This window comes from Phascolarctos cinereus, unplaced genomic scaffold, assembly GCF_003287225.1.
Source record: "Phascolarctos cinereus isolate Bilbo 61053 unplaced genomic scaffold, phaCin_HiC Scaffold_4;HRSCAF=312, whole genome shotgun sequence".
NCBI lineage: Eukaryota > Metazoa > Chordata > Mammalia > Diprotodontia > Phascolarctidae > Phascolarctos > Phascolarctos cinereus.
Window position 1 is genome coordinate 296,510,909 of NW_027555847.1, and position 16,903 is coordinate 296,527,811.

Sequence of the window (16,903 nt, forward strand, 5' to 3'; positions counted from 1 at the left end):
CAGCTGCTAAAGTGATTCTCCTAAAGCATAAGCAGTTGTGACCATGGCAGTCTCCATACCTCTATTTCATTGAGCATCAAATGTAAAATCCTGTTTGGTTTTAAAAATCCTTCCCACCTTGGCTGCTTTCTACATTTCTACTCTTTTTCTACTTTATTTCTCTCCTTCTACTTTATGATCCAGAGACATCATTGGCCTTCTTACTATTCCTCACAAGTAACATTTCTTCCCTGGTTTTTCATTGGCTTTCTCCCATTCCTATAATACTCTCCTTTCTAGGCTGTGCCTCTTAGTTTCTCTGGCTTCCTTCAAGTCTGATCTCAAATTCTACCTTCTACAGAGGACTTGCTTATTTCCCCAAATGATAATGCCTACCCTCTGTGATTAGATATGTATATACATATGGATGGATGTAGAGATTATATTATAGATATATTATGGACATACAAAAATGTAATCTTGACTGTGCATAGTTGTTTGCAGTTGTCTCCCCATTATAATGTGAACTCCTTCAAGGCATGAATTACGTTTTTACCTTTCTGCATATCTCCAAGGTTTAATACAGTGTCTGGCATATATTAAGCACTTAATAAAGGTTTCTTTACTGCTTACTGACTGACTATCTTCTTAGTCTTTAAGGACAAGTCAGTGTGGATAGATGTGTATCTATTTTAGTCATTTTAGTCAAATCCAATAAAAGTCACTGTGACCAAGACCAACTTATAATGAAAATCTCTTGGCAGTTTTCCCCTTACAATGAACCACATATAAAATAGAAGAGCTTAAAATTCAAATATGATTTTCTTCATGCAGGTACACCAATGTTTACTCTGATTCTCTAGCTCAATACAAGGAAAGGTTTAGAAATTTGAGTATATAATCTTCACCCATATTAATTTTTTATTCACCAGACATGAAATATCACAAGGCAGAAATTCTCAGTTATTATAATGATCCCTTGACAAATCTGTAGAAATCAAGAGATATTAATGATATTATCTATTATACTATCTCATGTCAGGAACATCCCATTAAGCTTTTCCCCTGAAAGCCAATATTTTCAAGCTTTTCCTGAAGAGAAAAAAAAATAGCTGTTAGGAAAAAAATTATCTCCTTTTGTATTTTCAGTTATAAACTTACTATGAGTATTTTGAATATAATTCTCACCAAGGCCCTTTCTCTTTATCCCCAAATTAACAAGCTAGATTTCATTCATTCTAAAGCTGTATTAGTTCCCAATAATGCATCAAAAGTAAAACTATCAGAAACAAAAATATGATACCCTCTTTTAAAGTCTCTGGAGGAAAGAATATGGTGCAAAAACCAATTTAGAAAGAAAAAAAGGCTCTGAAGATTTTTAAAAAATTACTAAAATACACTTTTTACCACTACTGCCAGAATTAATCTTTTTCCTGATGTTATTTGCTTAATATACATGATTTTATCTGTAGAAATAATAATGAACTGATTTTAGCAGTATATCATACTATGGAAAAGCAACAATCACTTGACCATTACTACCACAAAGGCTTGTTCCAACTTCCTTCCTTTTCCATCATTTAAATTAAGCATATTGATGGTGGGGGGGGGCACAGCCAAGATGGAGGAGTGAAAACAGTGACTTGCTTGAGCTCTCCCCCTAACCCCTCCAAATACTCATAAAAAATGGCTCTAAACAAATTCTGAAGCAGCAGAACCCACGAAAGACAGAGTGAAACAAATTTCCAGCCCAAGACAACCTAGATGGTTGATCAGAAAGGTATATTGCGCCAGGCTGGGAGCACAGCACAGCGCAGTGTGGGTGCACAGTCTGCAGCGAACCTGGAGCAGGCCTCAGAGGACTAAATCGCAGGCAGCTGTGGAGGCTTCCAGACTGCTCAATCCAAGACTGCCAAAGACAACTTAGAGGGTCAGTGGGAAAAGTCTGTTTCTGCAGTTCTGAGACAGGAAGGCGGGGTCTCAGCTGCATTCCCCAAAAGCATGGCCCTGGAGGGGGGGGGGAATATGCTTCCTGAGCTTCCAGCCCATAGACTGAGGGGGAATCCAGTGCCTGATCAGAGACAGATTGCAGGGATCTCTTTGCCACTGCTGAGGCAGGAATCTCTTGCTTTGAACATGTTTGGATCTGGGTCACAGTTCTGTGCGGCAGTGCTGGGGTGAGGAGGAGCACTGGCTTGGTGGAGCTTGTAGTGGCTGTAAAGAGAAAACTCTCCTTACAGTTCCAGGACAGAAAGGAGTACTTGTGGTCACAGCCAGGAAAGGAGTAAACACCTTGCCCCTTACCATACCAACCTTGGAAGAATTGAAAATTTACAGGCCTCTACAAGTATCTCTGAAAACAACTGTACAAACCTCCGAAGCTTGGGACAGTACATTCCCCACATTGGAAGCAGACTCTTACCTTAACAAAGAGTTTAAAACTCAAGTAATTGATCATGAGCAAGCAGCACAAAAAGAGTCAGACTATATTATCTTACTTTGGTGAAAAAGAAGATCAAAATATACAACCAGAAGAAGACAACAAAGTCAAAGCTCCTACATCCAAAGCCTCCAAGAAAAATATGAATCAGTCCCAGGCCTTGGAAGAGCTCAAAAGGGATTTTGAGAAGCAAGTCAGGGAAGCAGAGGAAAAACTGGGAAGAAAAATGAGAGTGACGCAAGAAAATCATGAAAAACAAGTCAACAGCTTGCTAAAGGAGAACCAAAAAAGTACTGAAGAAATCAACACCTTAAAAAATAGCCTAACCCAGATGGCAAAAGAGGTCCAAAAAGCCAATGAGGAGAAAAATGCCATAAAAAGAAAAATTGGCCAAATGGAAAAGGAAGTCCAAAAGATTACTGAAGAAAATACTTCCTTAAAAATTAGAATAGAGCAATTGGAAGCTAGAGACTTTATGAGAAATCAAGACACTGTAAAACAAATCCAAAAGAATGAAAAATTAGAAAACAACGTGAAATATCTCATTGGAAAAACAACAGACCTGGAAAATAGATCCAGGAGAGAGAATTTAAAAATTATTGGACTATCTGAAAGCCATGATCAAAAAAAAAAGCCTAGACATCATCTTTCAAGAAATTATCAAGGAAAACTGCCTGATATATTAGAACCAGAGGGCAAAATAGAAATTGAAAGAATCCACAGATCTCCTCCTGAAAGAGATCCCCAAAGGAAAACTCCTAGGAATATTATAGCCAAATTCCAGAGTTCCCAGGTCAAGGAGAAAATATTACAAGCTGCCAGAAGGAAACAACTCAAGTATTGTGGAAACACAATCAGGATAACACAAGATTTAGCAGCTTCTACATTAAAGGACCGCAGGGCATGGAATATAATATTCTGGAGGGCAAAGGAGATAGGATTATAACCAAGAATCACCTAGCCAGCAAAACTGAGTATATTCCTTCAGGGGAAAAAATGGTCATTCAGTGAAATAGAGGACTTTCAAGCATTCTTGATGAAAGGACCAGAGCTGAATAGAAAATGTAACTTTTAAATACAGGACTCAAGTGGAACATGAAGAAGTAAACAGAAAAGAGAAATCATAAGAGACTTATTAAGATTGAACTGTTTACATTCCTGCATGGAAAGATGATATTTATAACTCATGAGACCTTTGTCAGTATTAGGGTAGTTGGAGGAAAAAAATTATATGTATTAGATAGATAGATAGATAGATAGATAGATAGATAGATAGATAGACAGACAGAGGGCACAGGGTGAGTTGAAGATTAAGGGGTCATATCTGGAGAATAAAATTAAGGGATGAGAGAGGATTATACTCGGAGAAGAAGAAAGGGAGAGGTAGAATGGGGTAAATTACTCACAAAAAAAAACAGAAAAGAAAAGTCTCTTACAGTGGAGGGGAAATGGGGAAGGTGAGAGAGAATAAGTGAATCTTATTCTCATAGGATTTGGCTTAAGGGGAGAATAACATACACATTCAATTGGGTATGGAAATCTGTCTTACCCTACAGCAAAATAGGGGGAGAAGGGGTCAAGAGAGCAGGGGGATGATAGAGAGGAGGGAAGATTTGGAAAGGTGGTAATCAGAAGCAAATACTTCTGAGGAGGGACAGGGTCAAAAGAAAGAATAGAATAAATGGGAGAGCAGGATGGGATTAAGGGAAATAGAGTTAGTTTTTCACAACATGTCTACTATGGAAGTGTTTTGCATAACTGCATATGTACAACCTATATGGAGTTGCTTGCCTTTTCAATGAGGTTGGGTGGGGAGGGAGGAAGAGAGGAAATCTGAAACCTAAAGTTTTAAAAATATATGTTTAAAAAAATGTTTTCGCATGCTACTGGGAAATACGAAATACAGGAAATGGGGTACAGAAGGCTATCCTGCCCCATAGGAAAATAGAAGGGGAAGGGAATAAGAGAAGGGGAGAGAGATAGAAGGGAGGACAGACTAGGGGAAGGGATATTCAGAATACATGCCATCTTGGGATGGGGGGAGGAGTGAGATGGGGTGAAAATTTGGAACTCAAAAACTTGTGGAAGGGAATGTTGAAAACTAAAAATAAATAAATTCATATATAAAAAACAAATTAAGATACTGAGACATAGTACATTATAGGTTTATTGTGAGTTACACCTTTAAAATATTCTGGAGTGAAATCTGGAAACCCAAAACTATTTACTTCCTCATGTAATGATTTTTATGGCATCAAAAGGTGAATGTAATTTATGGAGACACAAGGCAGCTTAATAGAAATGGCAATGGGGTAATACTTAGAAGATCTGCAATCCAGCCCCGCCAAGTTCTTCAGATTGTTTGAGATGCATTAGGTTAATTCACAATTTCGTTGGGTCTCAATTTCTTCATCTGTAAAACATCAATCAATCACTTACTCTTTATTATATAAATATAAGAGCTACACACTGTATTATACCCTGGGGATACAAAGGGCAAAAATAAAATAAAATCTGAAATAGTCTTTATGCCTCAAGGAGCTTCCATTTTGTCAGGGTTTCAACATGTACACGTTAAATAAATACAAAATATAAAAAAAAAATTGTAGGAATGGGGCTGTCTGGGGATTTCTTATGAACTGGGGAAAAATCAAGAAAAGCTAGTGTAGAAGGTGACAACTCACCTGAACCTTGAAGGAAGATGAGGACTGTAAGAGGTGGTAGGATGGGGAATAGTTGACAATGCAAAAACATGGAAATGGCAGAAAGAATATTGTTTGTGGGGAACAACAGCAAACAGGTCACTTTGGCTGTAACAGACAGGATGCAAAGGAGCATAACAGGAAGCAAAGTAGAGAGGTAAGCAGGATCTTGGATGTAAAGGGCCTCAAATGCCACAGGAGTTGATATTAGATCCAAGAAGCAATCAAGAGTTGCTGGAACTTTTTCTACAGGGCACTCATGTGCTTAGGTGGATGTCCTAGGAATATCTTTTTGGTCACTGTGTGGGGGTTGGTTCGGAGCAGGGAGAGAGAATTGAAACAGGGAAACCAATAAGAGGTTATTGTAATAGTCCAGGAGAGAGATGATGGACATATGATGCATTGAGGTTGCAGTTATGTACTTGCCTTTTATGGTTGTTGAAAGAAGTAAACAAGATAATATACGTGAAGGTGCTTTGCAAACTGAAGAGCTCGTGCAAACACAAAGTTTTATTTATTACACATTGATTAGTGATTAAAGGGAAATAAACTAATTCAAAGAAAGTATGTTAATTATTAGAAATGTTATCATGCTATTTTAGGCCTAAAAGAGGAGCAAATTATTTTCATTAGTATTTCCCCCTCTTGCAATTCTATTAGCTAGTTATTTCTTGGGAGAGAATTGTCAAAAGTGACCTAAAGTGATAAAGCCCCTAAGGTGGCTTCTGTGAAGCAGGGCAAAGATGGCAAAATGGCTGAGTTCACAAATCATCTACCAAAAATGTTTACGTTGGACCATCCCACTCAAATTAAAACTATCATAATATGTCAGTTCAACCCTGCACCTTAACTTCAGCATATTCCATCTCTCTGTGCTGTCTTCTCCCATTAGAATGAGAGTTCCCTGATGGCAGAGACTATTTTGCTTTTTGTATTTGTATCACTCCTTAATATGGTGCCCAACATATAATAAGTACTACATATGTATATTTTAATTAATCTGTAGAATATTTGTCTCTGTAAGATAAAATGTGTGACATAAAATGATATAAAATCTTTAAATGATATAAATGAGAGGAAGAGATAGAAATCCCCATAAGGAAAATCCTGCAGAAAGGCCAGCTTAAAGATAGAATTACTGAATAAACAAAACTCCTAATATTCTAAATAGACACTATGGGCAAAAAAGTTCCAAGAAATCTTGGAAGAGGAGGAAGTATATTGTGATATCATTTACAAATCCCCAGAAATGAGAATGCAACTATTGCAAGAAGCCTGATATCCACCATAGTTGAGAAACTTTTAAAGGATTAAAAGGAGGCAGTATGGTGTAATCTTTAGAGATCTGGCCTCAGAATTAGGAAAATTTGGATTTAAGTCCTGTCTCTGATACATGCTAACTATGTCTGTGGGCAAGTAACTTAATCAGTCAGTCAATAAACATCAAATGCCTCCTATGTTCCAGGCACTGTGCTAAGTGCTGAGGATACAAAAAGTGGCAAAAATAGTCTCTGCCCTCAAAGAGCTTATAATCTAATGGGGTAGACAACATGCAAACAAATATATACAAAGTAAGCTATATAAAGGATAAATGAAAAATAACAGAGGGAAACTCAATGATTCAGGTAGCTTTATAAAACTAGATGCCAACTTCAATTGACGGATGGAGTTTACTCAGTGAGAATTCCCTATATCAGTGGAATCACAAATACAGTTTTTTAAAAAAAAGATTAAAATGAGATATGAAAGAAATTCAAGTTCTTAAATATAAATTCAGAAATGCAAACAAGAAGAATCAGTTTAGAAGAGCAGTTGGAAAGTATTAACAAATAGTGGACACACTGATAGACAGTGGTAGAAGTAGAACCCCAAAATATCAAGATGCGACAAGAGATAGAAGAGCAACACTGAAAGACAGAAAAATTGGAACAATTGAGATCTCAACAACCCAAAAGCATGGAACTTACAGAAAAAGCTTGGCCAAGACCCAGAAGCAACCCAATTTAGAAGTCCTACGTTCAATAAATCCCGAAACACAGACTCCCAAGGGAAGGAGTTCTTATTTTGTAAGAACCTCTAGGAAAACTGGAAAAATGGTTTCACTATTTACACTGGTTCTTTTTAAAATTGTTTTTTGTTTTTTCTTCTGAACTTGAATACCAAAAAAAATTTCAACATATACAACAGACACTGTGAATCTCCATTTTATATCCCCTTTTTTCAGTATATAATAAATTCCATGTTACTTTCAAAAAAAAAAGATAAAATGTGTGAAATTTTCCTCCATATCACTGAAATGAATCAGTGACACTTTTCTGTCATTCAGTTCAATTCAATAAACACACATTAAGTGCCTACCTTGTTCCAGGCACTTTGCTAAGCACTGGGGATACAAAAAGAGGCAAAAGACAGTACCTGCCCTCAATTTAATGGGGGAGACAATATGCAAACAAATAAAGTCAGCTATATACAAGATCAGTAGGAAATAACTAAAACACTGGAATTAAGAGGCATTGGGAAGGCTTCCTGTGGAAGGTGGGATTTGAGTTGGGGCTGAAAGGAAGCCATGGGAGATCAGTATTGAGAGTAGCATAGGAAGAGGGTTTGAGGCATGGGGGACAGCCGAGAAAATGCTCAAAGATGAAATATAACATGGGGTTTCTTGTTTGTTGAACAGCCAGGAGGCCAATGCCACTGCTTTAAAAAGTACAGTACACAGTGGGGAGTAAAATGTAAGAAGACTGGAAGGGTAGGAAGTAGCTAGTTTATGAAGGGCTTTGAATGTATTTGTTGTCTATTCTTGCTAGCAAAAGGAAGTCACTGGACTTTATGGAGCAGGAAGATGATATGATCAAACTTGCCTTTTAGGAAAATCACTTTAGGATGGATTAGAATCGAGAGAGACTTGAGGCAGGTAGACTTATCAGCAAGCTGTTGTGATTATACAGGTGTGAGGTGATGAGGACCTGCACAAGAGTGGTGGCAGGGTCAGAGAAGAGAAGGGAGCCTATTCAAGAGGTGTTGCAAAAGTTAAATCAACAGACTCAAGCAACAACTTGGATATGGGGGGTGGGAGGGGAAAGATAGCAATGAATCCAGTATGACTTCTAGGTTGCAAACTCAGAGACTAGGAAGATGGTGTACTTTCCTATAATAAGGAAGGTATGTGGGAAGGGAGGGTTTAAAGGGAAAGATAATGATTTCTGTTTTGGACATATTGAATATAAGATGTGCATTGCACATCCAAGTTGAAAAGTCTGAAAAGCATTTGTAGATGTGAGTTTGGAAGTCAGGAGAGGTAAATTTGATAATCATCAGCATAATGAATATTAGATGGCAATGATGGGATTACCAAGTGAAATAGCATAGAAGGAGAAGAGTTAGAGTCAATTCACAACCCTGAGGGACACCTTTGATTGGATGGCATGATTTAGAAGAGGATGAAGTAAATGAGATATTGAAAGAGTGGTCATGAGTAGGAGAAAAACAAGGAGAGACTAGTGTCCCAAAAATCTAAAGAGAAGAGAGTATCAGGGAGGCAAGAGTGATCAGCAGTGCCAGAGGCTGCAGAGTAGTCAAGGAAAATGGGGCTTGAGAAAGGCCATTGAATTCAGCAGTTGGAAGATCATTAATAGCTTTGGAGAGAGTAGTTTTGAATGATAAGGTCAGAAGCTAGATTGAAAGGGGTAAAGAAGAGAGTGAGAGAACAGAAAGAGAAGGCATTTATTGCGGATTTTTTTATAAAGATTTTTGTTTGTTTTGTTAGACAATGGGGTTAAGTGACTTGCCCAGGGTCACACAGCTAGTAAGTGTTATGAGTCTGAGGCTGGTTTTGAACTCAGGTCCTCCTGTATCCAGGGCCAGTGCTCTATCCACTGTGCTACCTAGCTGCCCACAGGTGGCCTTTTTAAGGAGTTTAGCACAAAGGACAGAAGGGAAGAAGGAAAATAGTAGGGATAGAAGGAACGACTCAGGGTATTTTTTTTAGGATAGGGGAGACATGTGCATGTTTGTAGGCAGTTGGGAAATGAGCCTGTAGAGGAGAGATTGAAAATAAATGAAAGAGTGGGGATGACAGAAGGGGCAATCTGTTGGAGGAAATGAAATTGGAGAGGGTTATTTCAGCAGGAGGAATTGGCCATGGTAAGGATTAAGGCCACTTCATCATGTGAAACAGGGATGAAGGAGGAGAACATAGCAGAAGGCACTTGAGTGATAGGAGATAAGGAGGAAAGAAGAGGGAGCTCATGGCTACAGGCCTCAATTTTTTTTCTAAAAAATATGAGGCAAGATTCACCATTGAGAGAATGGGGAGGGGAAGCCATGAGAGGTTTTAGGGGGGATAAAAAGGTTTAGAAGAGCCACTGTAGAGATTGAGATAGTGAGTTGATTAAGGTAGTATAGTAGGATCGCCTAGCAGCAGTGAGGGCCCAGTTAAGGTTACGTGGCATAAATTTGTAGTCATCCCAGCAGAATGGCAGTATCATATTCTCTACCTTCATTTGGCAGCATGGCGGTGAGTGGTAGAAGTGATCCAAGATTGAGGTTTGGCTGAGTGTAATCAGCAATATGATAATGGGGATAGAGATTCAAAAGAAGAGGACAATGTAGAATTGAATTTGGTTTACCAAGGAGTAAGGATGGTGAGAAGGGGGAAGAGAGTCTAGTGCAGGAGTGATGGCCTGGGAATTGAGGGGTCAAGGGAGTGGAGGTCATAATGTGGACAAAGATTAGGATTGCATAAAGGAAGGCAGAGAGAGAAGTGAAAAACCAATAGATTATAGTCACATATGTGGATTTCAGAATTCCTGAATGTGGAGATTGTGCAGTTATGGGTGATTGTAAGATCAAGGGTATGTTTTGTGCGGGGCTGAGGTGGAGTAGAATAGTTGCTCATGAGAAAAGAGTAGGTTGAGGAACAAAGTAACTTGGATATTTGAGGGAGAATCTCTCTCTGTCTCTCTGTCTCTGTCTCTCTCTCTGTCTGTAATCTCTCTCCTAGTATTAGTTCAGTTGGGGAAGAGAGAAAAATTGTAAGCCAGGTATCAAACTCATTGAGGAAAGAAGGGAAGTGACCTAAGGGTCCATAGACAACAGCTACCAGGGTTTTGATTGGTGATAGATATGAATAGCATGAACCTTGAAAGAAGAGAAGTTACTGAGTGATGGGGGAAGAAGGATAACTAAGAAATGGCAATGGGGAGAAAGAAGTATTCCAACTCCCCCTGCCTTGATCAGTGAGCTGACGAAAATGAGTGAAGGTGCAGTCAGTACTAGAAAGGATAGCCTTGGCATTGTCTATTGGGGCATGCCAGGTTTCAGTAAGAGCTAGTAGAATGAAGGAATGGGAAAGGAATAGAATTAAGATGAAGAAAAGTTTGTTGATCATGGAACAGGCACTGAAGAATGCACAGTGGAAGGGTTGGGTGGAAATCAGATGAAACTTTGGGGTGGGAGGGTTCAAGAGGATGAGAATATGGAATCAGGTGTTACGGGGGTGTTGAGTGGAATTTGGATTAAATCTACAAGAGTTCAGAGTCACTGGGATGTGGAGATTATAACTATAAGTGAGAATGTTCATCATCATTGAGTGGAGGGCACCACTCCTCTACCCTTAAAGGACAGGCACAAGAGGAGAAAAGAGAGAGAGATTGGTCTGGCAGCAGGAGGTGGAAGGTGCCTTGTGTTGGTTCAGATGGAAGTAATTGCTTTGGGATAGATGGTAGATGCCTTCGTGGTCCCTAGCAGCCTTTCTTCAGGAGACAGTCTGTGCTGAGCAGAAGATGGAAGGCTCAGGATGCTAGCACACCCACAGTCCGAAGGCTTCTCACCTGAAGAGGTTGGTTATGAAGTGGCATTGGGTAGTGGCAAACTCCCTGAGTGGATGGAATACTCCTGGCCTGGACCCAAGCAGCCTTTCCTCTGGGGATACAATGCACTCACTGAGCAGGACCTTCATGAATTCACACAAATCATGGCAGGGATGAAAAACAAATATGAAAAACATAAAGAAAAATAAAGTCACTACTTATTTTTCATAGTTTGACTTTTCCTGATTGACAGTTAAAGAATTCAGCCAAATTCAAGTTCCTATCCTGTCTATTGGGTCTTAGAGTGTTCTCATAGGTTTTCATCTTCTATACAAGCCTTCTAAGTCTCTCTTCCTCATTCTCACCTTTACAACTCTCCCATAAAGTCCCCTTCTGACCACACATGGTCATGACCCAAATTCAGGCTGTCATCACTCTTTCCTGACTCTTGTCTCTCCCCATTTCAATCCACTATCCATTTAGTTACCGAAGTGATTTTTCTACAGTACAGGTCTGACCATGTCACCCTCCCCACTGAATAACTCCAGTGGCTCCCTATTATGTCTAGGATCAAATCCTTTGTAGAGCATTTCAAGCTTTTCATAACCAGGTCCCTTTCTACCTTTCAAGTCTCCTGACACTTCACTTCCCTACTCTCTGATTCAATCTATCTTCCACTCAATTCAACCACCAAAGAGATTTTCCTAAAGCATAGGTCTGACCATGTCATGGTCCCATTTAGTACATGCCAATGGCTCCCTATCACCCCCAGGATCAAATACAAGATCTTCTGTTTGGCATTCAAAGCTTTTCACAGTCTAGCCCCCTCCTACCTTCCCAGTCTTCTTATACCTTACTCCCCACCACATGCACTTACATCTAGTGGCACTGTCCTCCTGGCTGTTCCACAGACAAGCCACTTCATTTCTTAGCTCTGGACATTTTCTCTGGCTGTCCCCAATGCCTGGAATGCTCTTCCTCCTGATCTCTGCATATTGGTGTTCTGCTTTCCTGGCTTCTTTTAAGAGTCAACTAAAATCCTACCTTCTGCAGGAAGCCTTTCCAAACATTTCTTAATTCTAGGCCTTCCCTCTTAATTATCTCCTATTTATCCTGTATATAAGATGGTGAGCCCTTAAAGGGTAGGGACTCTTCTCTGCCCTTTTTCATATCCCCAGAGCTTAACACAATGGCTGGCAAATATAGTAGCTGATATTTAATGTTTATTGAATTGAATTGATAAAACACTTGCCTACTGGCACACCTGTCTCTGTGCTTTCAAACTGGCTATACCCAATGTGTGGGAAATTCTCCCTTCTGACTGCTGGTGCTTAGCTTTCCTGGCTTCCTTCAAGACTCAGTTCAAATCCTACCTTCAGGAGTCCTTTCCTTATTTCTCAAGATGTTAGTGTTTTCATTATTTTGTACAGTTCTACCCATGTCTTTTCTAAGATCACTGAGCTTATCATTTCTTACAGAAGAGTAGTGTTCCATCACAATCATGTATAACAATAGGTTCTTTTCCTTTTTCCTTAATCATCTTGGGAAACAGATCTAGTAGTCTAATTAACCCTCTAATATCTCTGTTCTTAGCCAATGAACCAAGGGATCATCTTACATTTCACTACCATGGGGAAAAAATGCTCAGGACACTATTACCTAGACCAAGAAAGTGAATGGACTCATAAGTAACACTGGAAGGATTTCAACATCTGGAGGGCAGTGAAGAATGCTCTTCAAAGAGGATTCAAGCTTCTACTTCTAGTGAACACCAAATGGTGGACGACACCGGTGCTGCAGGGGGAGTGGGAAGCCCTAGGGGGCCCCGGAGTTGGAGGTCGAGGTGGCTTCCACTGTGGCTTTGGCAGTGGGGGCCAAGGTCGAGGTCGGGGCCATGGTCAAGGCCGTGGCTGTGGCTGCAGGGCCTGGAGAGGAAAGGCCAAAGACAAGGAGTGGGTTCCTGTCACTAAGCTGGGCCGGCTAGTCAAGGACATGAAGATCATGTCTTTGGAAGAAATCTATCTTTTCTCCCTTCCTATCAAGGAGTCTGAGATCATAGATTTCTTCCTGGAATCTTCATTGAAAGATAGGCTCTGAAGATCATGCCTGTTCAGAAACAAACTAGAGCTGGACAACGTACCAGGTTCAAGGCTTTTGTGGCCATGGGTGACTACCATGGCCATGTTGGCCTGGGTGTCAAGTGCTCCAAGGAAGTGGCCACAGCTATTCGTGGTGCTATCATTTTGGCCAAGCTGTCCATCGTTCCTCTGAGACGTGGCTAGTGGGGGAACAAGACTGGCAGGCCTCACACAGTGCCCTGCAAGGTCACTGGGCGATGTGGATTGGTTTTGGTGCACCTGATCCCCACCCCTACAGGTACTGGCATCATCTCAGCTCCTGTGCCTAAGAAGCTCCTGATGATGGCTGGAATTGATGACTCCTACACATCTGCAAGAGGCTATACTGCCACTCCGGACAACTTCACTAAAGCTACCTGTGATGCCATCTCCAAAACATACTGCTATTTAACCCCAGACCTGTGGAAGGAGGCTGTGTTCACTAAGTCTCCCTATTGGGAATTCACCGACCATCTTGTGAAGACTCACACTCTAGTGTCTGTCCAGAGGACCCAGGCAACTGCGGTGGCAACCACATAGATGTTTTTTTTTTATAAACAAATAAATGGAACTATGCCTGCTAAAAAAAAAAAAAAGAGGATTCAACCTTGGTAGTATCTAAGAGATAACAACCACAATAACTTTTATGAATTAATTAATGATTTCCAAAGATTCAATACCACATCATTACTGTTGCTTAAGATTCCAGGCTAGCTGTGCTAGGACCAAATCTCCCTGATGAAGGTTCTTTTTTTTTTTACATCCACAACATGGGGAGGCTTTTCCTAAAAGAAGACAAAGTCACTCCTTTGATATGATTGGCCTCGCTTTCTAGACGCAGTTTCCTTTCCTGGTCATCTAGGGGGATAAACAGTCCCAGTTACATGGAGTCTCCTCCTTTCAGAGTTGGGTAACTAAGAAGAATGGAGTCAGGGGCAGCTAGGTGGCATAGCAGATAGAGCACTGGCCCTGGATTCAGGAGGCCCTGAGCTCAAATCCGGCCTCAAACACATAACCCTTACTAGCTGTGTGACCCTGGGCAAGTCACTTAACCTTATTGCCTAGACCCTCCCCCCCAAAAAAAGAATAATAGAGTCCCCATACCCTGATCACCTACTGACTAGACACATTTTTATGTAGAGATGAGGAAAGCTTCATCCAGAAAAGCTGAGTATTCTTCTTATGCTCCTTGCTATATTAGGTCAAAGTAAATCTCCTTTTGGAAAGATTCAGTGCCTTATGAGTTCCTCAATGAATTCCAAAATTGAACCTAGACCAATAAAGTGCTGGTATTAGAGGCACACTTCCAGCAACACCTCTCTAAAAGTTAAGGCAAAAGATCTGCTGACCTCATAGGAACTAGAGAATGTCTAATTAGTCCTTCCTGAGGAATAAAGGAAGGCACGTAAGACCCATAACCAAAAATGCTAGTTCATGTAGCATTACAAGATTACAAAACAAGTGAATGAAGCCTCCAGCATTTGAAAGGTAACTACAATATTTGAAGCAATGACCCCAATGTAAATAAAATATGAAGACTACCAACTTAATTTTCAAGCTTCTACTTTCCACAAGAAAATGTTAAATATTCACTATGAGTATTTGGTCTTCAAAAAATTAGCCAACTACAAATCAGCATTTGAGTTATTGTTTTATTGATTGTCTAGACTTAAGAAAGTGAAGGAAAAATGTTAATAATAGCATGTAAGTTAAAAGGGTGGCTTGCATACATTTTTAATCCAATTGTTAAATATCTACCAGTACTTCCCTAAATATAACCTTCTATTATGAGATTATTTCCATAGAGAAAAAAAAAATCAAGATTCCTCTTCTAACACCTTTTCCAGGAATCTAAGTCACTGTAAGGACAAGGACGGCTGGTATATTAAGTGTTCAGATAGTCTGAAGGATGACTCATTAACATCAGGGCAGTCCTTCCTGCAGCAAGGTTATTCATTCATCAAATTTTACTGCTTTGGCAAAGAGGGCAAGTCTTCAAACTGGGTTCAAGTAAGGGCAAGGTGAAGAGGGATGAATAAGAAGGAAGGAGACACATTAAGGGACTTACTGAAGCAAAGCAATAAAGCAAGGAAACAGGTGGTTAACTATAATCTAGCAGACAGAGTATTGGATCAGGAGTGAGGAATATCTGGGTTTGAATTCCACCTCTCTTGGGGATGTCACTTCATTTCTTTGTGTTTTATATTACTTATCTGTAAAATGGGGATAATAGCAATTGTTCAAGCCAGCTGATGTGGTTGTTATGAAGCTCAAAGTAGAGAAAGTTCATGAAATGTTTTCCCAGCTTTACAGCATCATATGAATGTCAGTTATGGGGATTATAGATCTAGAGCTGGAAGGGAAACATCATTTAGTCTAATCTCCTTTCACAGATAAGAAAATTAAGGCTCAGAGGGATGAAGTTATTTGCCTGAGGCCACTCAGATAGTAAGGATCTGAGGCTTGATTTCAGTACAGGTCCTCTGACTTCAAGGGGCAGTTCGGTGGTGCAGTGGATAGAGTGCAAGGCCTGGAGGCAGGAACACTTACCTGAAGAATTATCTTCCTGAGTTCAAATCCAGCCTAGACACTTAGTAGCTGTGTGACCCTAGGCAAGTCACTTAACCCTGTTTGCCTCAGTTTCCTCATGTGTAAAAAGAGTTGGAGAAGGAAATGGCAAACCTCTCCAGTATCTTTGTTAAGAAAATCCTGAATGGAGTCAGGAAGAGTCAGGCAGGACTGAACAACAACAATAGTCTAAAAGTTATGAATAAATAATGAGAGGCTTTACAAAAAACAATTACAATGATTCCTTAGAGGGCAGACTATCATGAAAGTAGAGTGTGGCCAAAAAAATAAAAAACAAACAAACAAACAAAAAGCTTCATTCCTCTTCTTTCTCTTCAGCTGTACTCATACCAGGATAGCAACATTATCAGTAACGATAATTTTCAATGTGACAGAGAATATAACATTAGAATATTAACAGATTGCCCTAAACATTCCATATTCACCCATCAGATGAGGCAAAATGAATAGATAGATAGACAGATAAACGAATAAATAAATGACTGAAATGGGTAGATAAATAAATAAATGAATCAGTTAAATAATAGGAACACAATGATTTTTATTTTTTTGCAGGTTACCCCCTTCCCAAACCAGGTGCATTTTTTTTAACTTAATGATTTCTATGACCAATCAGTAATAAAGCATATGAATCAGTTAATGTATTTTATATTTGATCGTAAAATCTATGTTGGTTCATTATCTGGTGAATTGAAGATCACTTTCCATTTCCAGAAAGACAAAAGCATACTTAATATTGTTACTAAAATACAAATAAACTAAAACAACATGGTGTCAAAATGCAAAAGATGCATTCAAAATGTAAGTTCTAAAAGATGATCTGAGATGTCTTTGCTATACTTAATGTCACTCAGAATCTTGAAGATATTTCTCTATGGCTCTTAAAAAAATACAAACAGATATTTGATATGCTTATTTTTTTTTTCTGGAGGAGAAACTTCAGTGAACACCCATCAAATGATCCTTTCAGGCACACATGAATTGGAAGATTCCAGAGGTGATCCATGGATTAATGTTGTCACTGAGCATATTTTCCTGCAAGTATTTGTCAAATTGATGGTGAATACTAAACGTAGTTACCATGTTCTTTTGCACATGTTCTTTTGAAGAGCAGCTGTTTTGCAGCTTTGTAACGCTAAAGGCATAAGACAAATGGAGGATCTAAAGTGAATTCGGGTGGTCAGATGGTTGATTACATATCAGTTACAGCATGTTGGGCAATCTTCCAGTCCACCAGTTCTGCAGTGCCCATTTCCAAAGAAAACA

The 16,903-nt window shown here is 39.5% G+C and overlaps 1 pseudogene; it reads left to right on the forward strand.

Moving 5' to 3' along the window:
* Positions 1–12,706: 12,706 nt before the first annotated feature.
* LOC110222280 (small ribosomal subunit protein uS5 pseudogene) lies at positions 12,707–13,588 on the forward strand (annotated as a pseudogene).
* The last annotated feature ends 3,315 nt before the right edge of the window (positions 13,589–16,903 follow it).